We start from the raw sequence: 26,888 nt of genomic DNA, 5'->3' as shown, positions 1-26,888 counted from the left end.
ACTTTTTGCACACTACCTCACCTCTGAACATTGCCAACACTTTAATTCCCTTATTATGGGATAATTGAATTCCATGTTTTCCAATTATATAGAATCCTATGTCCACTTTTTGCACACTTCCTCATGTCCAATGAAGGAGGAAGTGATGTCAGGATAAGGGAGTATAAATACACAGCCCTGAGATCTCCCAGCATTTACTGCTAACAGAGGGAGACATACACTTCATTGGACTAAATAGAGTGAGTAAAAGCCTTTTTGTTAGACCTTGTTAAAGCTAATTTTTTGGAAAATCTAATTGTAAACTATTGCTATATGGACTACACAAGCCTCTGTTAAATACTATCTTTTATAAACTCTGTTATATACTACTTTAATTATGGATATGGAAACTATGCAGCTTTATGTATGAATTCTCCTGTATAAGTAACAAAGATACTGGGTCTATGCTTGGAAATGTGAAGAACACATTCTAATTATGTGTATAACATTTATGTGTACAAACATATTAACATGCATTATAATTATACAGTTTCTAAAGATCTATTATGGGCTATACACACACCTACAGTATAGTCACTGTATTTTATATATGTATGTGTTGATAATAAATAAATACTTTTGAGTTATTATCACTGCCCCTTAGAGAAAACCAATGAACCCACTAAGGGAGAAATTTCATCCATATTATAATATTGTCCTCCTCCATATTAGGTTTTACCACTTGCTTGGCACTGGGTCTCATAACTTTTACACACTGGGAGTATATGATGCATCTTCATATTTAAATTGCTATTAAGGAATCTGGTATGTATCCTCATTAAATAAATAGGGATGTTTATGTTGTCATTTGAATAAATGTACTTATAATAACAAAGGTACAATACTGTCCATTATACACTAGGTTATATTTATTGGTTGAGAAAATCTAATCGTTCCAGTAAAATCTTTATAAGAACTACTTGGTATGTACTAATCCTCTCTTCCTAATAAATATATTTAAAATTAACAGGAGCCCTTATAAAGTAGAATTAATATTCTACTTTTCTATAAACTTTTGAGAGCCATTTTTTGGGCCTTTCCCAACTAAGGGACAAAAAATAAACTTATATTATTGAGGGGTATTCAGACCCAATCACTACAATATAAGGGTTATAAGAACCATCTAGTATATACTGAATTTATCATGAATTTTATTCTTATGTTTTTTGTGACATGTGACTGCAGTATATTGAAAATAAATACCACATTTTATAATGTAATATTAATTTTTCTGCATCTCCTATTAGGCTTTTAAAAGCCTTTCTAGGAATTTCTCCCTATCAAGGGACAGAAAATAAGCTTATACCACTGAGTGTTCTAACCAGTTCCATATCATTAAGTGTTTGTTCAGACCAGTTCCATTTTTGGTATGTACTTTTATTATGTGTCTGTTGTCAGTAGCCATTGTTAAACCTCTGGATAAACTTCTGTTATTTGAACCTTCTCTTCTGTCTTCATGCTGTATTAATATTAATCAAAATTGATTACAAATACATAATTATGGATATATCTGTTATACACTGTAAATATGCAATTGTATTTATCACCATATGTTGTATTTTTTTTAAATGTTTACCCCTGATGAAGTTCCGTAGGTGGACGAAACGCGTAGGGTCATCGCTTTGAAAAACCTGCACCTACCACATAAGTCCACCTAAGAGCTCACACCTGTAAAGGTGTAGGTGGCAGATAACAACACCTATCCTTCTGTACTGGGGCAGGTTTACAAAAAGTTGTTTTATGCTATTTATGTATTTGTTTGTATTGTAAATTGTTTATATTTTTACCACTGTTGATATACCAAGAATAAAATATTCAGGTATGAGAATTATGGGCTACCATAGGGCTTTTATTTTATGAACAATATCCAAAACATAAACTTATGGTGATTTGAAGACTAACTAGAGGGTTGTGTTTGACCAACAGCTAATATTGCAATAAATCCCCCTAAGTGGTGGAAATTTCTTCTATTCAATTAATACTCAAAGTTGTAGCGCACCAAAGGTACCCCTTCTCTTCCATTTCTATTTTTAGGTCCTCTACTAGAGGAGGTCCACCTAATTGGTGCAGCTGAAACAGTGTACGTGCAATATAAGGGTTCATTGTGTGTGCCACTCTATGATCCGGCACTCACAGCCCACCTCGGGGTACCTTGCTCCGGTGCCATCCCAGGAGGACAGCACCCCCATCAATATACACCTTGCAATAGGCGGCACTCGGAGACTTAGAAATTAATGAAAAAGACTGTGCTTTAATACATGTTTCGGTGTATCCTGAGGACAGGGATATGTTCCTCGAAACGTAGACCAAAGCAGTCTTTTTTATTAATCTCTAAGTCTCCGAGTGCCGCCTGTTGTAGTTTGTGTGTGTGTACACACATACATAGACACATATATATATCTGTGTGTGTGTATTAAAACAAAATCAGGGAGCGCACCATCGTGAACCAAATAAAACAATTTTTATTCCATTTCGACGGGAACACTCACATTTAGATAAACATCAGCTTATAATGCTCACCGGAGCTGTACAGTGCGTGTTCCGACTGAGCGTCGTGGCTAGCAGACGGAACTAAAGGTAATGTCACTCCAAATTCCAAACTCGTTTCATCACGTAATTGGACTTCATCAGTGGACGTGTCTGGACCCCCTAGTCCCGAGGATTTACAGCAGGCATAGTTAATCATTTAACCCTTTGTATGCTTTAAAATACCAGCAATCATCAGCACATCATTTAAAACAATTAAATACATCACATATTCAATATGCCTTACAGAAAAACATTAACCATTTCACTTTCAAAGAATTATTACACATTAAAACAGTTCAGATCATATAACACATTTACGACCACATAAATTCAGCAATGAGTAGTACATTAATTACAAAGCAGACCTTTTTAACACACTCCAAACAGGTGATATTACCCAACTAGATATAGAGACTAAGGCCCTCATTCAGAGCCGTACGCTCTGAGCAGAGCGCACGCTCTGAATGAGGGCTGGGCTCCATTTTCATGGAGCGTCCTCCTGGACGCTCGTATAGCTGTGGGTCACCACCCACAGGCTATACGAGCGTGCATTGCGATGGTCGAGACCATCGCGACCATCGAATTTGCGAGCCGGAGCCTGCGGTTGAAGTTTTCAACCGCAAGCTCCGGAGTGATTTTGGCTCTATCAGAGCCAAAATCACTCCCACTGACATCACTAGTGATGTCAGTGGGCCGGCTTCTGACGGGAGGCGTTCCCTTAGGAACGCCCCCGTCAGGGAGGCACGCCCCCGGCACGCCCACCAAAGGGGGCGTGCTGTCAATCAACATTGACAGCACGCCCCCTTTGATCGGACACAACGAGCGAAGGACTTTCCTTCGGTCGTCGCGTCTGGCGCACGACGGAGCTCCCTCCGTCGTGCGCATGCTCAGTCCATAACATCGACCCACTTGCGAGCGGACAGCCGCTCGCGAGTGGGTCTGAATCAGGCCCTAATTGTCTATTATTGAATATGTATAGATAGTATGCTTACATTCATTAAGAAACCATTTGTACAGACAGTGCTCTTTTCACTAAAACATAGATTTTTTTTTTTATATATATTACACAAATTATCTTACAAAAAGACATAACAAAAGACAAGCTTAAAGAAAACAATATGAAAAGAAATACTGTATAACATAAAGGCAAGCTTACACAGCTAAAAAGGAATCTGTGGATTAAACAACAATTTAGCCTGGCCTCATGTTAGCGAAATACCAGAAAAAGCAATAGTAATTGGCCCATATTAATAATTTAGTCGGTCAGAAAAGGGACAAGATCGCAACCTTCATTTAAACCAAAGGGAGTCAGAGTATTTAGTTTATGAATCCAGAAAGTCTCACGTCTGGCTAATTTTTTTAAAACATCACCACCTCTCTCATCTGGGACAATGTTGTATAGCCTTATAAGACAGATTTTTAACAGTGGCATTTTGACAATGTCTTGGGATGCTTTGATTTTTAATTTCACTTAGAATATTTCTCATATGCTCTAGCACCCGTAATTTTATTTGCTGCTTTGTCTTCCCCATGTATTTTTTCTTACATCCATTACACTCAATTAAATAGACAACGCTAGTTGTTTGACAATTCATAAAGCTCTTAATTTCATATTTAGTATTCCCACTGGAATCATTGAATTATCTCCTGTCCCTACTGCAAAATTGACACACTTTACAGTGATTACAGGGACAAGAGCCTGTAACTCGTTCTTGATCTTTATTCAGAGTGATCATAGGAGGGGCACTAGGGGATAAGACATTTTTCAAAGATCTAGGTTTTTTAAAAATCACCTGCGGATTTAAAGGCAGAACACTACCCTAAATGGGATCCAGAGTTAACACACCCCAATGTTTTTAAAGTATCTTTTTACTATCCTTTAAATTACTATTAAAAGTACTCACAAACAGGGCAAAAAACTCACTGTTCTTAAAGACATCCCTCCTATCTTTATATTCCAATAACTGTTGTCTAGGGAGTGACTTAGCTCTCTGTAAACTTTCCAAAATGAATTAATCAGGATACTTTTTTTCCTTAAATCTTGCACCATACATACAGTAGCTGATTGTTTATCAAACATTTCATCTCTCACACAGTTCCGACGTAAACATACAAATTGGGAAAATTGTATATTAGACTTCCACTTTTGTAGATGACAGCTGTTAAAATGTACATAACTGTTACTATCTACAGTTTTCATATCAGTAATAGTGGGAGATTTAATAAAGCTTGGAGAGAGATAAAATTGGAGAAAATTACACCAACCAATCAGCTCCTAACTGTCACTTTACCTGCTCTGTTTGAAAAATGACAGCTAGGAGCTAATTAGTTGGTGCTATTTACCTCCAATGTTATCTCTCTCCAAGCTTTATTAAATCTCCCCCTCAGTGTCTATATTAACTCCCACTTTCCAATTTGAAGTATCTAGCACAAGATCCAGGAATTCAATCCTTTCCTTTTGTATGTTAGATGTAAAACTTAAACTTAAATCATTCAAAGCAAGAAATGCCATAAATTCTTCAAGCAGAGAACTACCCTACCATATAATCAAGATGTCATCAATATAGAGTCTGAAAAGTTTGATTTTTATCAAAGTTATTAGCGGTGCATTCAAGGACACAATTCTTTTCCCATACTCCCAAATATAAATTTGCTAAACTCGGGGCACATGGGGTCCCCATCGCCATCCCACAGTGCTGCAGGTGGAAGCAGTCCTGAAATTTGAACATATTGTTCTTTAAAACCAATGTCAAACAATTTACAAAAAATTTCCTCTTTACTTCAGTTATTTCATCATCATTTTTTAAGAATATATCTACTGCTGCAACACCTTTATCATGGGGAATACTAGTATAACGGGCCTCAATATCAATCGTGCACCATAAAATGTTTTCAGACCATTCTATCTTATCCAGTATTTTTAATACTTGGGTCAAATCTTTAATATATGAATCTAAATTCACCACTTACTTTTTTAGGTAAATATCCACAAATTCTGATAAACCTGATGTAGCAGATTTTATCTCTGACACTGTAGGGCATCCTGGGGGATCGATAAGTCGTTTATGTATTTTAGGAAGAAAATAGAACGGCATACTAGAAAATTTGGTTCACGATGGTGCTATAACTTCCCCAATGCCTACAGCTGTGTGTTCTCCTAACTGTGCTAGTCTGCATGCCCTCATTCACACCAATATGTCTTTCCCCATGTGCACCGCCCTGTCTTCCTGCATTTGTGCCTGTTTCCTTCCATCTGCAGCACTGCCTTCCCCACAGCCACGTCATTCTATCTTCCCCTCATCTATGCCACTCTTTCTTCCTTCATCTGCCCCACTATATCCTCCCCAACCCTGCCACTCTGTCTTTCCCCTCCTACCCGCACCACTCTGTCTTACCACCCATCCGCACAAATCTGTTTTCCTCAATCCCTACTGTTGTGGGTTCTGCCATTGTGGTAGTCTGTGTTCCCTCATCCACACCAATCTGTCTTTAACCATCTCTCTATCTTTCTGCATCCATGCCTCTGTATTCCCCATTCATGTTGCTCTATTTTCCCAAACCATGCCACTGTCTCCCCCCATGTGCACCACTATTTTCAACCCATCTGTATCACTTTGGCTCAACCCATCTGTACTGCTTAATTTTTCCTTCACCTCACCTTTCTGTCTGCCCCATTCACACTGCTCTGTCTCTGTCTTCTGCCCCATCCACCATATTCTTATTCCATCTGCGCAGTTCTACTCAGACCTCAGTTGCATAGACTGCATGTGTGTATTCCAATGAGCACACAATTCTGTGAATTAGCAGCTCCATCATATTGTGAGTGACGTCAATCTCACTCTGAGTGCTGAATCTGCAGTTAACCACAGGGTGTGATGGCATACCATATCTGTATTACAGAAGGAACACATCCATTAAGGCATCAGCCTTAATTATCATAATTTCATTGCTTTTTGAAGTTTGAGTGGCACAAATTTAGTAGGTTTTGTGAAATTTCAGATCAAGTCTCAGAAGCCTTAATGGGACATGTGAAACCGTAAGGTTTTTTGTCTATGGAATTTCATTGCTTTTTTATAATTTATTAACCATCAGGGTTTTGACGAGCAAACCGGGCCACCGGCAGGGCAGAAGGACAACAAATAGGTACACTAACACGGGTGGAGGAGCAGACAGCACACAGGAGGTGTTTTAAGGGTGCAAAGGGAGAGATGGCTGTGGGTCCAGGCTTTAGGTGTGTGGGGCTGTGGCAGGAGCGTGGCAGCAACAGGGCCATACACAGAAGCATTAACGGGTGACAGATGGACTCACTGGTGCTGGGAATGCACCTGAGAAAATCAAATCAATAAGACACAGATACATGGGCGTATCAGTGAGATCTATCCATGCATTGTTTATAAAAATGAATGTGTAATATATTTAAAAAAAAAATTACGTGCCCCAACAGCAAAACCAGCATCGAGCATTGGAGCCCCAGTGCTGGTTGTGCTAAACACAGGGGACAAACAATTTAGGGGTTTCCTGTATAAAGCACAATCCGCACCAGGCTGATCAGAGTCACTCATGGTTAGAAAAATACAGGTGATAAACGAGGTAGGGGTTCCCTAAAAAAATACAGAATTCTCCCATAGAGAATTCTGGAGGGGGGAGCATGGTGTTTAAAGAGCTACACCTCAAAAGCTATTAAAGGTATGGAGCTGAAATTTTGCATGGGCTGGTAGACCTGTTGCTTGGTGCTGCATGCCAAATTTCAGGGCAAAAACATAAAAAATGAGGACTTGGGAATAATCTAAGTTTCCAACTGTCATTTTTTTCTGACACTCAGTTAGGACCACTTTTCTGCTGTTCTCTATGGGGGATTTTTGGGAATGCATAACTCGGGGTAGGGGGCGAATTTAGATTTGGGGTTTGTTTTTATTAGGTAACTATTCAACGGTAGGTGCTTTTGGGGTTTAGGTAATTGAGAAAGTTACAGTTTTTAAACTATTACAAATCTGCCATTAGAGATAGGAAGTTTCAACTTGATGCGCAGTCTCAGTAGGAGCGTCTGTCAGGTGTACTTACTGTGGCTTCACTTGGGTGCACCAAGATGGCAGCTCAGTGCCAACGGTAGCAGCAGATGGGCTTGGGGGAAGGAAGCAGCCGTAAGTTATGGCCGGAACCGAGGGGGGCAGCAGGTGCTAGCTGTGGTTGGGACCCGGGGGCATTAGTAACGATGGTGGTGCAGGCAGAAGGACCCAGGAGAGGTAGCAGCAGACAGATGCAGGCTCAGATCTTAAAGATCTGTGATACCTGCATCTGTGTATAAATAAACACAGAAACATGGAAGGGATCAGTGAGACCCATCTATGCTTCTGTGTTTAAAAAAAAACTCCTGTGTAAAAAAAAAATGGCATGTTTCCACCCCCCCCAAAGGACAACCAGCACCGGGCTTTGGAGGCCCAGTGCTGGTTGTGCTACATACAGGAGACAAATGATGTAGGGGTCCCCTGTATTAAGCACAACCAGCACCAGGCTTTTCAGAACCAGTCCTGGTTGCCAAAATACAGAGGACAAATGACATAGGGGTCCCCCGTATTCAGCATAACCTGTACTGGGCTCTGAGCCGGTCCTGGTTCAGGAAATACAGGGGGGAAAAATGTGTAGAGTCCACCTGTATTTACCAGAACCATCACCGGACCATTTTTAGCAGGAGGGTATTGCCACAGCCAGGGGAGCCCTTTCACTGGCCCCCTAGCCAAAGCATCACCCCAGCCCGGGGATCCCTGGGGAGTTGGGGACCCCCAAAAATGGGGTCCTCCATCTCCAGGGCAACCCAGGCTCAGGCTGATAGCAGCTATCCCCAGCACCCCTGGGCTGTGGGTGCAAGGTTGCTTTTGGAAAGTGTGGTGCAAAAAAAAATATATTGTCTTTTGCAGTAGTACTACAGGTCCCAGCAGGCTTCCCCGCAAACTGGTACTTGGAGAACCACAGGTACCAGCAGGCGGAGCATTAAGGGCCCACTGGTACCTATAGTACCCCTGCAAAAAAATATTAAAATAAAATAAAGACACAAGTTTTGAAAGTATTTTATTTCTCTACACCATCACCTGGGGGAGCGGCAGCATTTAAGCTCTTTATCATGGCTGCGGCTTCCCCCAGGACTTTCACAGCGTCTTCACCTGGAGGGCGGTGACTTTATTCTTTTTTACATGGCCTCCGCCCATCCAGGGCTTCCACGGCATCTTCATGCTTCAGCTGGTCTCTGTAGCTACCCGGCTGATGTACTGACTGGATGGTGCCTCGCACTGGCTTTATATAAGCCAGCTGAGGGGGCGGGGCGATGACGTCGTGAGCTATGATTGGCTCGTGTCGGTCATCTTTGAATTTCAAAAATGGCATGAAGTGCCATTTTTTTAAATGGGCATGCTCGGTTCTCACCATTGAAGTTAATGGTGAGAACCGCTCATTGGCTGAGAGGCGGAAGGCTCGCCTCTCTCAGCCAATGAGCGCTCCGCACTGGGATTTCTGGACTGAAATCCCACGGCAGAGCTTTCATTCTGGTAGTAGTGTTCTTAGAGAACACTACAAATGTTCATGGGCTTGAGCAATTGCGTTTTATTTTTTGCCAAAACCCTGGATTGCCTACGAAGAGGACAGGTCCACACACAGGAGATGAGTATGGATTTTTTTATTACAGGTACTCCATTGGATTATCTTCTGGAGAAGAGGACAGATTGGCTACAGGGATACTAGGTGAGTATGTGATATAGTGTGCATGTGTGTATACATGTGTGTGTGTGCATGTATGTTTTAATAAAATTTTTCTTTTCTACGGTGTGTGTGTGCTTTTTAATATTGCTTTTGCTGTGGAACTACAAGTACCCGCAGGCCCGTAATGCCCCGCAGTAGTTTCACAGCAAAAGGCAATATTTTAATTATTTTCTTTCCACCGAGCCCACCATCGATAAAGCCTGCAAATGACGCCCATTTTTGTACTCCCAAGTGAAGCCACAGTGACTACACCTGCTTGGGGCTCCTACTAAGGCTGTGCAAAAAGTGGTAAAGTCCTATCTATTCAATGGTGCATACTTGAGGTATTAGTTTAAAATGTAATTTTCTAATTTACCTGAACCCAAAAAGGCCCTACCCGGGAACAATAGCTACCTAATAAAACAAACCCCAAGTCTAAATTCGCCCCCTACCCAGAATTATGCCTTCCCAAAGAAACCCCATAGAGAACAGCAGAAAAGTGGTCCTAATTGAGAATGTCAGAAAAAAGTGACAGTTGGAAATTTAGATTACTCCCAAATCCTAATTTTTTATGCTTATGCCCTGAAATTTGGCATGCAGCACCAAGTGACAGTTCTACCCACCCATGCCAAATCTCTGCTCAGTACCTCCAATAGCTTTGGAGGTGTAGCCCCTTAAACACTCTGCCCCCACTCTGTAATTCTCTATGGGAGAAGTGCCATTTTTTTAGTTGCCACCTTAATATAAGGACACGACTGTGCCATTATAATACATATATATATATATTAGGGGTGTGCACCGGCCACTTTTCGTGTTTTGTGTTTTGGTTTTGGATCTGGATCTTTCTTCGTGTTTTGGATCTGGATTGGTTTTGCCAAAACCACCCTTCCGTGTTTTGGGTTCTGGGTTTTGTGTTTTGGATCTGTATTTTTTTTAAAAAAAGCATAAAAACAGCTAAAATCACAGAATTTGTAGGTTTTTCTGCTCCTATGCTATTATTAACCTCAATAACCTTAATTTCCACTCATTTCCAGTCTATTCTGAACACCTCACACCTCACAATAGTGTTTTTATGTCCAAAAGGTTGCACCGAGGTAGCTGGATGACTATGCTAAGCGACACGAGTGGGCGGCACAAACACGTGACCCATCTAGGAGTGACACTGCAGTGGCAGGCAGGATGGCAGTTAGAAAAACTAGGCCCCAAACTGTACATAATGCAAAGAAAAAAAGAGGTGCAAGATGGAATTGTCCTTGGGCCCTCCCACCCACCCTTATGTTGTATAAACAGGACATGCACACTTTAACAAATCAATCATTTCAGCGCCAGGGTCTGCCACACAACTGTGGCTGAAATGATTGGTTCGTTTGGGCCCCCACAAAACAAGCTGGCAATTAATGTGTCCCTGCACAAACTGGCTCTACGGAGGCAAGATGTCATCCTCATCCTCCTCATCCACCGATTCCTCACCCTCTTCAGTGTGTACATCCTCATCCTCACAAAGTATTAACTCGTCCCCACTTGAATCCACCACCACAGGTCCCTCTGTACCTTCTGGAGGCTGGTCTCCCTGGAAGAGCTGATAATTCATTTTGATGAACATCATCTTCTCCACATTCTGTGGAAGCAACCTCCTACGCCTTTCGCTGACAAGGTTCCCGGCTGCACTAAACACACTTTCGGAGTACACACTGGAGGGGGGGCAACTCAGGTAAAATAGAGCCAGTTTGTACAGGGGCCTCCAAATTGCCTCTTTTTCCTGCCAGTACAGGTATGGACTGTCTGACATGCCTACTTGGATGCTGTCACCGATGTAATCCTCCACCATTCTGTCAATGGTGACAGTATCATATGCAGTGACAGTAGACATGTCAGAAATTGTTGCCAGGTCCTTCAGTCCGGACCAGATGTCCAAACTTGGTCCTGCCTGCCCTGCATCACCGCCAGCGGGTTGCTTAGGATACCTAAGTTTTTTCCTGGCAGCCCCAGTTGCGGGAGAAAATGAAGAAGGAGCCGTTGACGTGTCACGTTCCGCTTCAGCTGACAGTGTGTTCACCAGCAGGTCTTTGCACCTCTGCAGGCTTGTGTCGGCCGGAAAGAGAGACACCACATAGGCTTTAAACCTAGGATCGAGCACGGTGGCCAAAATGTAGTGGTCTGATTTCAACAGATTGACCACCCTGGAATCCTGGCAAAGCGAATGAAGGGCTTCATCCACAAGTCCCACATGCCGAGCGGAATCGCTCCGTCTTAGCTCCTCCTTCACTTTCTCCAGCTGCTTCTGCAAAAGCCTGATGAGGGGAATGACCTGACTCAAGCTGGCAGTGTCTGAACTGACTTCACGTGTGGCAAGTTCGAAGGGCTGAAGAACCTTGCACAACACGGAAATCATTCTCCACTGCGCTTGAGTCAGGTGCATACCCCCTCCTTTGCCTATGTCATAGGTGGATGTATAGGCTTGTATGGCCTTTTGCTGCTCCTCCATCCTCTGAAGCATATAGAGGGTTGAGTTCCACCGCGTCACAACCTCTTGCTTCAGGTGATGGCGGGGCAGGTTCAAGAGTGTTTGCTGGCGCTCCAGTCTTCGGCACGCAGTCGCTGAATGGCGAAAGTGGCCAGAAATTTTTCGGGCCACCCAAAGCGTCTCCTGCACGCCCCTGTCGCTTTTCAGAAAATTCTGCACCACCAAGTTTATTGTGTGAGCAAAACATGGGACGTGCTGGAATTTGCCCAGATGTAATGCCCGCACAATATTGGTGGCGTTGTCAGATATCACAAATCCCCAGGAGAGTCTAAGTGGGGTAAGCCACTGGGCGATGATTTCCCTCAGTTTCTCTAAGAGGTTGTCGGCGGTGTGCCTCTTACTGAAACCGGTGATACACAGCGTAGCCTGCCTTGTAACGAGCTGGCGTTTCTGAGATGCTGCTACTGGTGACGCTGCTGCTGTTGCTGCGTAAGGTGATACATCTACCCAGTGGGCTGTCACAGTCATATAGTCCTTAGTCTGCCCTGTTCCACTTGTCCACATGTCCGTGGTTAAGTGGACATTGTGTACAACGGCATTTTTCAGGACACTGAGGACACTTTTTCTGACGTTTCTGTACAGTCTCGGTATCGCCTGCCTAGTGAAGTGGAATCTAGACGGGATTTGGAACCGGGGACACACTACCTCCATCAATTGTCTAAATCCCACTGCACTAATGGCGGATACCGGACGCACGTCTAACACCAACATAGCAGTCAAGGCCTCAGTTATACGTTTTGCTTCAGGATGACTGCTGTCGTACTTCATCCTCCTCGCTAAGGACTGTTGGAGGGTCAATTGTTTAGTAAAAGTAGTGGTGTTCCTACTTCCTCTCTGGGATGATGAACGACTCCCAGCAGCAGCAGCAACAGCAGCAGCGGCAGCAGTAGGCGTAGCAATGCAGGATCCTCCGGAGGAATCCCGGATAGGAGAGTCAGTCATGCCAGTGATATGGCCTGCAGGACTACTTCCGATCCTGACTAAGGAGGAAATTGACGAGGAGGGAGTTGACGGTGTGGTTTGCAGGCGCTTGGATACAACAGGACAACGGGATTTAGGTGTCCCTGGACTGCTTACGGTCTGAGCCAAAGTTTCTGAACTTGACAGTAACTTTTTATGAACGCGCTGCAGGTGCCGTATAAGGGAGGATGTTCCTAGGTGGTTGACGTCCCTACCCCTACTTATTTCACCTTTACATATGGTACATATGGCAAGACAGTTGTTGTCCGGATTTGGATAGAAATATTGCCAGACCAAAGAGGTGGAATGTTTGGTCTTCTGCCCAGGCATGACCGTGATGGGCTTTTTCATCCCACGGACAACAACTGTCTCCCCCGGAGCCTGATTTAAACAAACCACATCACCATCAGAATCCTCCTCGCCAACTTCCTCCTCAGCGCCAGCTACACCAGTATCCTCATCCTGTTGTACTTCAACAGTGACATCTTCAATTTGCATATCAGCAAGTGGACTGTGGGTGCTCCTTTCAGCACTTGCAGGGGGCGTGCAAATGGTGGAAAGAGCCACCTCTTCCCATCCAGTGCTGGGAAGGTCAGGCATCGCAACCACCACCACACTTGGACTCTCTTTGGGGATTTGTGATATCTTCTTAGAAAGCACAGTTCTTCGCTGTGCTTTTGCCAGCTTAACTCTTTTGATTTTTTTAGTGGGAGGAGTGCTTCCATCGTCATGTGAAGCTGAACCACTAGTCATGAACATACTAGGGATCGACCTTAGCCGTTCCTTGCCACTCCGTGTCGTAAATGGCATATTGGCAAGTTTACGTTTCTCTTCAGCTGATTTAAATGTCTTTTTCAAGGTCATTTTCCTGAACTTTGCCATTTGGGATTGTATGTGCCCTCTACTATGACATTGGGCATCGGCCTTGGCAGACGACGTTGATGGCATGTTATCGTCTATGTCATGACTAGTGGCAGCAGCTTCAGCACTAGGAGGAAGTGGTTCTTGATCTTTCTCTATTTTATTTTTATCGGAGAAAGTTTGGTCCTCCATTTATGTTATATCGATTTGATATATACGTGCGGCTAAACACAGAAAATAAATTTTTTTTTGGTTCGGACTGGAGTGTACTTTGTGGGTTACAGCACCCTTTAACGGTCAAGCCAGCCGGCCCTTTACTTATGACACAGGCGCACTCTTGGCACTACTTTGTTGATGCACGTGCGGCTACTGCGCACACAATTCACAAACACAGAAAATAATTTTTTTTTGGTTTGGACTGGAGTGTACTTTGGGGGTTACAGCACCCTTTAACGGTCAAGCCAGCCGGCCCTTTACTTATGACACAGGCGCACGCTTGGCACTACTTTGTTGATGCACGTGCGGCTACTGCGCACACAATTCACAAACACAGAAAATAATTTTTTTTTAGGTTTGGACTGGAGTGTACTTTCGGGGGTTACAGCACCCTTAACGGTCAAGCCAGCCGGCCCTTTACTTATGACACAGGCGCACGCTTGGCACTACTTTGTTGATGCACGTGCGGCTACTGCGCACACAATTCACAAACACAGAAAATAATTTTTTTTTTGGTTTGGACTGGAGTGTACTTTCGGGAGTTACAGCAACCTTAACGGTCAAGCCAGCCGGCCCTTTACTTATGACACAGGCGCACGCTTGGCACTACTTTGTTGATGCACGTGCGGCTACTGCGCACACAATTCACAAACACAGAAAATAATTTTTTTTTGGTTTGGACTGGAGTGTACTTTCGGGGGTTACAGCACCCTTTAACGGTCAAGCCAGCCGGCCCTTTACTTATGACACAGGCGCACTCTTGGCACTACTTTGTTGATGCACGTGCGGCTACTGCGCACACAATTCACAAACACAGAAAATAATTTTTTTTTAGGTTTGGACTGGAGTGTACTTTCGGGGGTTACAGCACCCTTAACGGTCAAGCCAGCCGGCCCTTTACTTATGACACAGGCGCACGCTTGGCACTACTTTGTTGATGCACGTGCGGCTACTGCGCACACAATTCACAAACACAGAAAATAATTTTTTTTTGGTTTGGACTGGAGTGTACTTTCGGGGGTTACAGCACCCTTTAACGGTCAAGCCAGCCGGCCCTTTACTTATGACACAGGCGCACGCTTGGCACTACTTTGTTGATGCACGTGCGGCTACTGCGCACACAATTCACAAACACAGAAAATAATTTTTTTTTGGTTTGGACTGGAGTGTACTTTCGGGGGTTACAGCACCCTTTAACGGTCAAGCCAGCCGGCCCTTTACTTATGACACAGGCGCACGCTTGGCACTACTTTGTTGATGCACGTGCGGCTACTGCACACACAATTCACAAACACAGAAAATAATTTTTTTTTTGGTTTGGACTGGAGTGTACTTTCGGGGGTTACAGCACCCTTAACGGTCAAGCCAGCCGGCCCTTTACTTATGACACAGGCGCACGCTTGGCACTACTTTGTTGATGCACGTGCGGCTACTGCGCACACAATTCACAAACACAGAAAATATATTATTTTTTTAGCACTTGGGGGGAGCACCCCTGATGGACAGAGCACCCCCTGGACAACACTACAGCACCCCTTTAGGACTGGGACACTGCACAGGACTTTGGAACTGACTGCACAACACAGTCCAGCCAGCCCCTATGGACTTTGAAGTAGTGGACACAGCCCCTATTAACAACAGCAGCACAGCACAACACAGCCAGCCCCTATGGACTTTGAAGTAGTGGACAACAGCAGCACTACACTACACTACACTACACAGCACTAACTCCCACCCTCCCTCTTCACTGTCCACAGCCGAGTGAGAAAATGGCGCCGACGCGGGTACCTTATATAGGATCCAAAACCCGCGAGACTCGGAAGGCGGGATGATGACGTTTTGCCTCGATGTCAGATCCGAGTCAGGCGGGAAAAGTCGAGCCTGACTCGGATCGGACTCGGATCGGGGGGGCTCGGGGGGGTTCGGATTTCAGAAATCCGAACCCGCTCACCCCTAATATATATATATATATATATATATATGTGTGTGTGTATACACAAAAAGACAGGGGAAACAGGACGGCTATCAAGAGCATAGCTCTGAAATGTTGACAACTTACTGTGCAGTTGAAGTGTCTGCTTTCTTTTCAATGGATTACTAAGCCTTGAGTGCCATCCTGTTTCCCCTGTCTTTGCATGAACCATTTGGGAAAGGCACCTGGTGACGTTGTTTATACTATTGTGGAGTGCAGAGCATAAAGGATATATATATATATATATATATATATATATATACACGTCATCTTACATGGACGAACATCATCATTCCTGGACTTTTGTCCAGGAATGATGATGTTCGTCCATGTAAGATGACGTTTTGCCTCGTTCTGAGTTCCGTTTTTTTGGAGGGAAAAATCCGAACTCCACATGCAAACTCGAACCTATCCGAGCCTGCACATCCCTAATATATATATATATATATATATATATATATATATATATATATATATATATATATATATATATATATATATATATATATATATATATATATATATATATATATATATATATATATATATATATATTTCTGTGCTGAGCTTCACAAAGATTTAGGCTGTACCTCAGTGGCACCTCTGTTAGTGGGTACCCGACAATAGACATACACCCAGTGACGGTTCTAGGTGCGGGCTAACAGGGCCGTCGCCCGGAGCGCCGACACCTAGAGGGCGCCACTGAGTCCCCCCCCTGAAAAAAAAGAAGGAAGAAAAAAATTAAAATACGCCGGTCCCCACCCTGCCGTAGGGAGGCTGCATTTGCCGGGTGCCCGCTGATATTTGTTATCAGCAGGCACCCGGCTCCCTCCCTGCAGCGGCAGCCGAAAGCCGGAGCGCACTCCTGAGCTCCAGCTTCCGGCAGAGAGTACTATGGGAGGGACGTCATGATGTCCCTACCCGCTACCCGGGTCTCGCGCATGCTCCGTCGTGCGCATGCGCACTGGTCCACCATCGACCTGGTTGCGAGCGCACAGCACTTGCGACCGGGTCAGTCAGGCCCTCAGTCCTTTGTGATGCACATCAGTCCGAGTTCTATCATTGTTTCACACCAAAAAAATATCTTTAGTAATCCCACTTCAGGGGAAACCGTGTTTTACAAAGTATCCTTCATGATTGGATCCCATTTATGGAACGATATTAATCTGGAAGAAACCCAATCATCAAAAAATAACCCAACACATATGGCCCAATGGCCGCATTATGTATGAATTTATACCATTTATTTCTTAAAATTAAATCTCTTTAAAAAATAGTTTACAGTATATTATCGTGCATAAGGGCCAATCATCACTGCCAATGAGGTGCAGATGTACTGGCCGACCATCAACCGGAGGTGTGAGCTCAATGGTGGGGTCCACTCAAGTGGAAATTTATTTGGACAATATTCTGACAACCCATGTATATATAAGATCCATAAAAAGGCAGCATTCAGAGACTTGCAATGGCAGGAAAAACGTGGTATTTATGTTTGGGGGTCCGCAGTAATCCTTGACAGTCATAAACTACTTTGGTAGAACTAAGCGAGTCAGCATGCCCTGGTATCTAGGGTCCATTTGGTACTAGGATACAAAAAAATAACACACTGTAGAAAATTTCCATAAATGTACATACATACACTCCAGTTCAATCATCCTCCATTGCTGTTAGACCACTAATTCCAAAGTGATTTCCTTATTTTTTTTCTTCTGTCCCTTTCAATCCAATGGTTAAAAAAACACCCGCAACTAACCAATCAAGAGTGTCTGTTCTCTAATTGCTTAGAGCAGTGCCTCAGGACACTTACAGAGGTGCCTTAGGTTGGTGGTCCAGCACCAAATAAAATTATTTCTGGTCAATGTAATGTAAATATGTGGTTAAATAGAGGCTCAAAGCTGTCCACCACCACATAAAGATGACAGATAAGCACAATTTACTTCACTGTTCTACTTTACTATATTTTTCTGAATTTCTCAATAACAAACTTTTGGCTTAGGGGTGCCATGAAAACAATGCTGTTACTTCTATGGCTCCATGATTCAATAAAGTTTGGGAACCACTGACTTAGAGTGTTAGAAAGCAACTCTCTTGGCTTGTTATAGAGCTTAAATAAGTCAATGAATCTCATTTATAAGATGTCACAAAGATGCACAGTGTTATGCAATGGGGGTGGGTGGGGCTTAGAACATAAATGATTTATAATAATACAATTCGTAGTACTGCACAGAAAAAAATGGAAATGCTGGAAGCAAACCAGCAATAGAAAAACGTGTGAAGCAATAAGCAGAAGCAAAGATCACACAGAAGATAATAAGCATGGGCAGGTGGACATCATGGGGCTTAGGTAGGAAAACAAGAGGACCTAGGGCCCTGCTTGTAAGAGCTTACAATCTATATGGCAAGTGCTAACAAAAGAAAGGAAGACATGGAGTTTGAGCATAGATGTGGGGAGGTGGGGGAAAAGTTATAAGGTGGGGTATAGCATTTATTGAAATTATGGGGGTTTTATAGAGTGTTCAAAGTATTGGAGGTTGGTGGATATTTTGATAGTGTGGTCAGGAATTTCATGGGACTGAAGTACTGCTGGAGAAGCCTTTGAGATGGAAGTGTCAAGAAGTAATCAGAGATGGTGTTTTGGTGGTGTGGCAGTCATTGGCTGAATGAAGAGGAAGGAAGTGTGAGGGGAGGTGAGTTTGGACAGGTAAGGGAGAGAGAAGAGGTGTAGGGCTTTATAGGTTAGGGTGAGACATCTGTAGTGGTTTTTTAGGTGAAAGTGAGCACATTCAGTAATTCTCAAAATTCGGAAGCAGCAGGATTGGATTATAAGTAGAGCGTCTGAATGAAGTGGGTGAAGGAGAGGATGGAGTCCAAGAAGACACTCAGTTTGTATACATGGCAAATGGATGAGATAATTGTATTGTCAACAGTAAGGGAGAGGAAGTGAGGGCAAGAGACTCTGGAGGCAGGAGAGACAATGGCAATGGAACAAAAGTGTGAACAAAACATACGTTGTCTGAAATGGAAATTATTTTATCTCATGTACTGTCTATCCTGACAAACATCTAATCAGATGTTTATCTGAAAGCTTGTGTGCACATACATGCTACCATTTGGGGTTAGTAAGGTCTTAAATAGACAAAACTGTTCATTACACCCAATCATGCCAAACCATCATCTCAGGGTACCCTTGATAAACAGAGAACAGCCATATTAAATGTACCCTCTTTTTCAATATTTAAACATTCTTACCTAGAAAAAATAATCTAATTGTCATATGTATAATAGTCATTCATACATCTATTCTGGACTCTACAATGAATGATCTGATCCACCATGGTCCCCCTTTAGAAGAATGCACAATTTTGCAGTACTGCAGAAGCTACATTTTTTTATAGCACTCACCATTAGGAGTTAGGTATTTGCACAAAAATAGACTCACATGGCATTTGTTCTGAGGGAGCAGGCAGACCTTTGTTAAATGTTTTGAAATAGGTCATGATATTGAGCAAATAAATCTATATTTGAAACCTCAATTCACAAATCTCTAATCATTATTATATATAAAAACAATTTCTTAAGAGTCTGGGAAATATAAATTAAATTTTTTTTATGCTTTTATAGTATTTGTTAGTCAAAGACTACACTTTACTTATACTATTGGCCACAGGTAATAGGGTGAGTTTAGATAATGTGAGAGGTCAGCAGTAAACTCTCACACTATTATGTTGGTTGAGTTTTATCCTGGAAATGTGAAAACATCTGGATAAAGCTCCGTACACACGGAGCGATCAGACAACGATCAGATATTGTCTTCTGATCGTCCTTCATGTGCTGGATGTTCAAGATCGAACATCCAGCACATGCACCAACCCCCAAACAACTATAACAACCCGTGAACGACTATCGTGGGTCCCTATAGTAACCACGCTAACCTGGTCGATATCAACCAGGTTGGCCTGCATACACGGGCGATGGTCGATATCGACCATCCGTGCCCGCGCATCGATCATTGTTTGGTCTTTGGATGGGCCCAAAAACAGGACGATATGATCGATAACAATATATCGTTATCGTTCTTATCGTCCTGTTAAATCTGATCGTGTGTACGCACCATAAGAGTTTAAATCGCGAGAGTCTTTTGAGTCTGAAAAACTTGCGAGTTTGCATGTTCTCGGACTATTGGCCTAATTCAGCAAGGATCGCAATTGCAAAGCTGTACACAGGCAGCTTTGCATTCCTTGCTATTATGCAAATGCAGCAGGAGGTGTATGACACCCCCTGCTCAGTGGCGTAACTTCATCCCAGTTGCACGGAGGCAAGATAAATGTTGGTGCCCCGCCCCCCAACAAATTTAAAAACTGACTTAAAAAAAATATAAACCTGACTTATGGTTATGCAAACAACACACCTAACATGCACAGTTGTTTACATATAGGACTCTGTCATTATAGATTTAAAGAGCAAGATAGTGGAAAAAATATATATTATATATATCTAGCACTGGAGGTCTATCTAATCTACAATATATTAAATCCATTACACTATATTTACACTATCTTGCTCTTTAAGTTTATCATGAATTTGACATGACAGAGTGATAAAAAATATGCTCTTATTTATCACTTTCTTCAAATGTAAATATGGAATATGTAATGCCCCCCTCAGCATCTACCCCACCCCCATAGGGCTTGCACTTAATATTTTTCAGCCACTGCTTACCTGCGGCTGCTCTCTTGCTCTCCCGTCCACTCCCCACAGTGACGGCCGGCACGCAGTCCTTATTACAGTGGCGTATTGGGATTGAAAAACAGCGCAGTATATCTCTAGTAGCAGCCCTAATAGGGATGGGTCTGTTGAGAGGGTGGGGTCTGTGGAGGGAGCTTGGGTATTCTTTCCTCATAGGGCCTGATTCTGTGATTCGGTTGGACGCAGTCACGACCATCCTTACATCTTTTGCTGCAGTTGCACCTGCAACTTAATGCTAATGCCACTACAATGCCCTTCCCTGGTGTACATCTGTGCGTCTGAATGTGCTAGAACTGATTCGCTCAATGTCAGTGTCCACAGACGCAATCATGCCTTATGCATCTTTAGATGCCACCATCAGTCGTACCATTGAAACTAGCACCAGCCATATGATAGGTGAAGATCATACGCCCAAGTATGGCCGCCAATTTGAACAGTTCAGTATCCCTGTAAACAACTACTTTCATCAACACACCTGTGTCACTCTGATAACATGCCTGCCAAATCTGCGATTAGCCACAGCCATTACTCCCTGCAGCATACTACATCATATGTGTATACAGTAGGGGTGAGCGGGTTCGGATTTCTGAAATCCGACCGCCCCCCCCCCCGATCCGAGTCAGGCTTGACTTTTCACGCCTGACTCTGATCTGAAATCGAGGCAAAATGTCATCATCCCGCCTTCCGGGTCTCGCGGGTTTTGGATTCTATATAAGGTACCCGCTTCGGCGCCATTTTCTCACTCGGCTGTGGACAGTGAAGAGAGAGGGTGGGAGTTAGGGCTGGCTGGGCTGTGTAGTGTAGTGCAGTGTAGTGGTGTGCTGTGCTGTGCTGCACTGTGCTGCTGTTGTCCATAGGGGCTGTGTCCACTCCTCCAAAGTCCATAGGGGCTGGCTGGACTGTGTTGTGCAGTCAGTTGTCCATAGGGGCTGTGTCCACTCCAAAGTCCTGTGCAGTGTCCCAGTCCTAAAGGGGTGCTGTAGTGTTGTCCAGGGGGTGCTCTGTCCATCAGGGGTGCTCCCCCAAGTGCCAAAAAAATAATATATTTTTTCTGTGTTTGTGAATTGTGTGCAGTAGCCGCACGTGCATCAACAAAGTAGTGCCAAGCGTGCATCTGTGTCATAAGTAAAGGGCCGGCTTGCTTGACCGTTAAAGGGTGCTGTAACCCCAAAAGTGCACTCCAAACCAAATAAAAAATATTTTCTGTGTTTGTGAATTGTGTGCACTGTGGCTGCACGTGCATCAACAAAAGAGCAGCGCCAAGCGTGCGCCTGTGCCCATAAGTAAAGGGCCGGCTGGCTCATTTCTTAAAGGGTGGTGTAACCCACAAAGTGCACTACTCTCCAACAAAAATAAAAAATAATTTTCTGTGTTTGTGTGCGCCTTAGCCGCACATATATATCAATATAACATAAAAGGAGGACCAAACTTTCTCTGATAAAAATAAAATAGGGAAAGATCAAGAACCACTTCCTCCTAGTGCTGTTGCTGCTGCTGGGAGTTGTTCATCATCCCAGAGAGGAAGTAGGGACACCACTACTTTTACTAAACAATTGACCCTCCAACAGTCCTTAGCGAGGATGATGAAGTACAACAGCAGTCATCCTGAAGCATAACGTATAACTGAGGCCTTGACTGCTATGTTGGAGTTAGACGTGCGTCCAGTATCCGCCATTAGTGCAGTGGAAATTAGACAATTAATGGAGGTAGTGTGTCCCCGGTTCCAAATCCTGTCTAGATTCCACCTGCATCCTCAAAGCAGCAGCGACAAGCGTGTGTCTGTCTATTAATGGGTGGTGTAACCCTCAAAGGGCGCTCCATAAACAATAAAAAAATTCTTCTTTTTTTTGTCTTTGTGAATTGTGTGGGCTGTAGCCGCACCTGCATCCTCAAAGCGTCAGCGACAAGCGTGCGTCTGTCTGTTAAAGGATTACATCGGTGACAGCATCCAAGTAGGCATGTCAGACAGTCCATACCTGTATTAGCAGGAAAAAGAGGCAATTTGGAGGCCCCTGTACAAACTGGCTCTATTTTACCTGAGTTGCCCCCCCCTCCAGTGTGCACTCCGAAAGAGTGTTTAGTGCAGCCGGCAGCCTTGTCAGCGAAAGGCGTAGGAGGTTGCTTCCACAAAATGTGGAGAAGATGATGTTCATAAAATGAATTATCAACTCATCCAGGGAGACCAGCCTCCAGAACGTACAGAGGGATCTGTGCTTGTGGATTCCAGCAGGGACGAATTAATACTCTGTGAGGATGAGGATGTACACAACACTGAAGAGGGTGAGGAATCGGTGGATGAGGAGGATAAGGACGACATCTTGCCTCCGTAGAGCCAGTTTGTGCAGGGCCAGATTAATTGCCAGCTTGTTTTGTGGGGGCCCAAACGAACCAATCATTTCAGCCACAGTCGTGTGGCAAACCCTGGCGCTGAAATGATTGGTTTGTTAAAGTGTGCATGTCCTGTTTATACAAAAGGGTGGGTGGGAGGGCCCAAGGACAATTCCATCTTGCACCTCTTTTATTTTCTTTGCATTATGTACTGTTTGGGGCCTAGTTTTTCAAACTGCCATCTTGTCTGCCACTGCAGTGTCACGCCTAGATGGACCATGTGTTTGTGCCACCCACTCGTGTCGCTTAGCATAGTGATCCAGCTACCTCGGTGCAACCTTTTGGACATGAAAACACTATTGTGAGGTGTGAGGTGTTCAGAATAGACTGGAAATGAGTGGAAATTAAAGTTATTGAGGTTAATAATAGCATAGGAGCAGAAGAACCCACAAATTCTGTGATTTTAGCTGGTTTTATGCTTTATTTAAAAAAAAAAAAAATACAGATCCAAAACACAAAACCCAGAACCCAAAACACGGTTTTGGCAAAACCAATCCAGATCCAAAACACGAAGAAAGATCCAGATCCAAAACACAAAACACGAAAAGTGGCCGATGCACACCCCTAATATACAGTATATATTTTATTTATAGATATATTATACACAATACAGGAGATCAGGAGCAATAGAACTATAGACTTGCCCCCTAACAGTGCTGTCTGTGCCCCAGATCCCCCTATACCTGGATCTTTGTGACTTTGCATGTCCCTATGCCCATGTCTGTGCCCTTAGGCCCCCTCTGCCCAGACTTCTTTGATCCTGCATGTCCTTACACCTATATTTGTGCTCCTGGTCCCCACTGCTCAGATCTCTATGACCCTGTAAGTCCCTTCACCCATGTCTGAGCTCCAGTCTCTCTTCCAAGGTATACTGTATGGTACTAAACACCCCTTTAATCATACCAGTGCATCTGAGTCCCCTCTTCCAGGAGATGTGTAACCCTGGCCGCCCCTATATACCCAGGTCTGCACTCCACAGAGCCTACTGCTTGTCTCTGTCACAACATGCCAACCTGACTCACCCATCAGAATCTGTATCTGCTTCTTGCTGAAGAGCTGGGTGGAAGAGTGAGGAGATGGTGAGGCCCGTGTTCGGGGTCCGTAGTGGCCGAGGTACTGGCTGCCCGGGCAGCATTACAGCTTCAATAAGCTTCTGCCCAATCGGAGGTCAGCAGCCCAGCCGGTGGTGCAGTGGGGAGGGGAGAGTGACTAAAGGGGGAAAGAGACTGGCCCAGTGGGAACTGGCCTGGCACCCAATCTGCCCCTGCCTCCCTATACATGCCCAGCTGCACTGTCTCCCGGCTCCTCCTCTTTCGGACAGGCTCAGGGTTGCGGTCACATGTTATGTGACATCTGCGACCAGAGCAGAGTCCAGGTCACAGATGCTGATGCTAATCAGCGTGGCTCCTCTGTTTCAGCAGCAGGTACAGTAGGACATGGAATGGGGGACAATGGAGGAGGTGCCCCCTTCAGGACTGGCACCCGGTGGCAACTAACTCCATTGTCTCCCACAGTTCCGCCACTGCCCCTGCTACATTTACGATCCCAGCACTGCAATGGAGGTCGCAGGCTGGGATCACCACCACGACCATCGCGACCATTAGTGGTCAATGGTGGCGATGGTGGATTGCTCTGACCAGCTGAGTAAGCCTCAGCTTACTCAGGCTGGCCAGTGTGCGAGCCCAGGACACTGCATCCTGGGCTGGCCACCCCTGGAAAACAGGGCGGACATGCCCCCATCTCCGAGAATGCCGGCCAACCCCACTGCCGCACCACCCATTAAATACCTCTGCCTGTCAATCAGGCAGAGGCATTCAATGGTCTGCACGTGTCAAAGCAGGATCCATTCTGCACCCTCACAGAATGGGTCCTGCACACGTGCAGATTCCTTATAATGCAGATTCCCTATATTACATTTGCCAAATTTAAAAAGTATTAGAAAATTCTCACATGTTCTAAACTCTCACCCTGTTACATTTGGCTCTATATTTTTGTTCCAAAATTACTTTTAAAACCACAACTATCATTTACCTTCTTGCCTTTAGTTTTCATGTTGATTTCAGCTTCCTGAATCAGTTAAAAAAAATCAGACAAGTTCCAAAATATGTTGAATTGTTTTTAATTACTGTTTGGAGACACAAGAGCTCTTTCCCATCTTTTGGTATTTGCAATGTTTTATATTAATAATTGCTTGTTCTCCAATGACTAGTGCCATGGAAAAATACCACAAAGAATGGATTTGAATGCGGCTCCTGTTTTGTTGAAGATGGACTTACATGTGAAGAAAAACCCAAAAAATGCGTTTGTATGGAATCACAGTGCCTTAGATACACTGGGCCAGCAGCTCGGCCAGGTAATTGCAGTACTCGAAGATAAACCACTAAAGGAACTATGGAAATTATAGTAACTAGTTTACACGCATGCATGCACGCACACACCCACACATATACTGTGTGTGTTTAAGGAGGCTGCTCCTATACTTGCCCTGATGTTCAGGAAGAAGCAATATTGCAATTGCTTTATATAACTAGCCAACAAAAGCAGGCATATACCTCTTTACCTTTGAAAACCATAGAGCACTGAAACACCTTAGTAAAAACATTTGAATGGAGTACTTTACATACAGGATACCCCTATAAACCTCCCTTTTGATTACCTGCTGACCACTTGACATTTTAATCCATATAAGTATATTTAGGCATATTAATGATCGAGACATCATTTTATCTTACACTACCGACCTTGTTTTCCTGACCTCCCTGGCCTGTAGACTTTGGAGTAATTAACAAGATTGGGCCCCTTCAAATGTATTAATAATGCACATCACACCATGCCAATCTAAATGATGTTGTGCCGAGAAGCTAGTTAATTGAAGACAGATAACTTGAAAATAGTATTTATCTTTATGACAAGGGAGATATATTTTAAATTAGATTTTGCTTTGTATTTCATACATACAGTATTGCTTAATAATCGCGTTCCTTTCCTTTCTTTTTGCAGGACTTCCTATCAGGGCTTATGCTTTCTCTGGCTGTGTCACGAAGGGAGCGTGCCAAGTTGCAATGGATGATTTATTGACATCAAAGGCATATAACCCTTTGGGGCTGAGTTGTGTTGATGCATAGAATAATAATCTGAGATGCAATTACAGTAAAATAAAAGGAATTGCACAGCAAAAATAAACAGTTTGTCTGTGTCTTCATTGTAATCTGTTAACTAAGCTAAATGGCCACAGACCCGGCTGTTCAACAGGTTAAAAATTATTTTTGAAAGATCAGAGCACCCCAAACTTAATTTATTCACATGGTAGTAGATACTGTATAGAAGAATAAATGATATATTGTATAAAATAATTGCTTCTCTCAGGGCAGCTGTATTGAAGGAGTAAGTCAGTCTCCATGCAGCGTAAACATAAATAGAATAAAACAGTGCACATGATCCCTTGGCCTCAATTGATATCCAATAGTAAATATAGATATATGTATCAAAATATGTACTGTTTTTAAAAAAAATAATCATATATAAAACAAATTCCATTAGGATAACAACATATATACAGAAGAACATTGGAAAAGCAGTAGGTTACCAAATATGTCAAATTAACCATCAGCAGTAATTCCTCATTCTCCAATTTAGGCTCTGTGAGATTGTTCAATTAAGGGCCTCAAATACTGTATGTGTGTCTGGTTCATTAAATAAATTAAACTGTCCAGCTTTATGGTAGTAATAATATTACCAGCTCTGTAGAGATGGTGACGGGATCCTGAATTAGCAAAGAAGGTCAACATACAGTCTGTGGTTCCTCTTTTTGTAGAACAATCTTATGCTGGAGGTCCCAATAAAGAGAGAAAGTCCAGTAGTGAAAATGGTGGAGGTCCTTGGACACAGGTCAATGCCGACAGGATGGGTCAACTGACGTGTTTC

The 26,888-nt window shown here is 43.5% G+C and overlaps 1 long non-coding RNA gene across 1 annotated transcript; it reads left to right on the top strand.

Annotated features, from left to right (window-relative positions):
* The first annotated feature begins 204 nt into the window (after positions 1-204).
* On the top strand, positions 205-26,089 carry LOC148526774 (uncharacterized). Its single transcript, XR_015878221.1, has 3 exons — positions 205-239; positions 25,174-25,317; positions 25,965-26,089. It is a non-coding gene; the product is annotated as an uncharacterized LOC148526774 (long non-coding RNA).
* The last annotated feature ends 799 nt before the right edge of the window (positions 26,090-26,888 follow it).

The sequence above is a fragment of the Taudactylus pleione genome, unplaced genomic scaffold (assembly GCF_031769625.1).
Source record: "Taudactylus pleione unplaced genomic scaffold, aTauple2 ptg000094l, whole genome shotgun sequence".
Taxonomy (NCBI): domain Eukaryota; kingdom Metazoa; phylum Chordata; class Amphibia; order Anura; family Myobatrachidae; genus Taudactylus; species Taudactylus pleione.
Note: the sequence above shows the minus strand (reverse complement) of the source record. Positions and strands in the feature narration are given on the sequence as shown.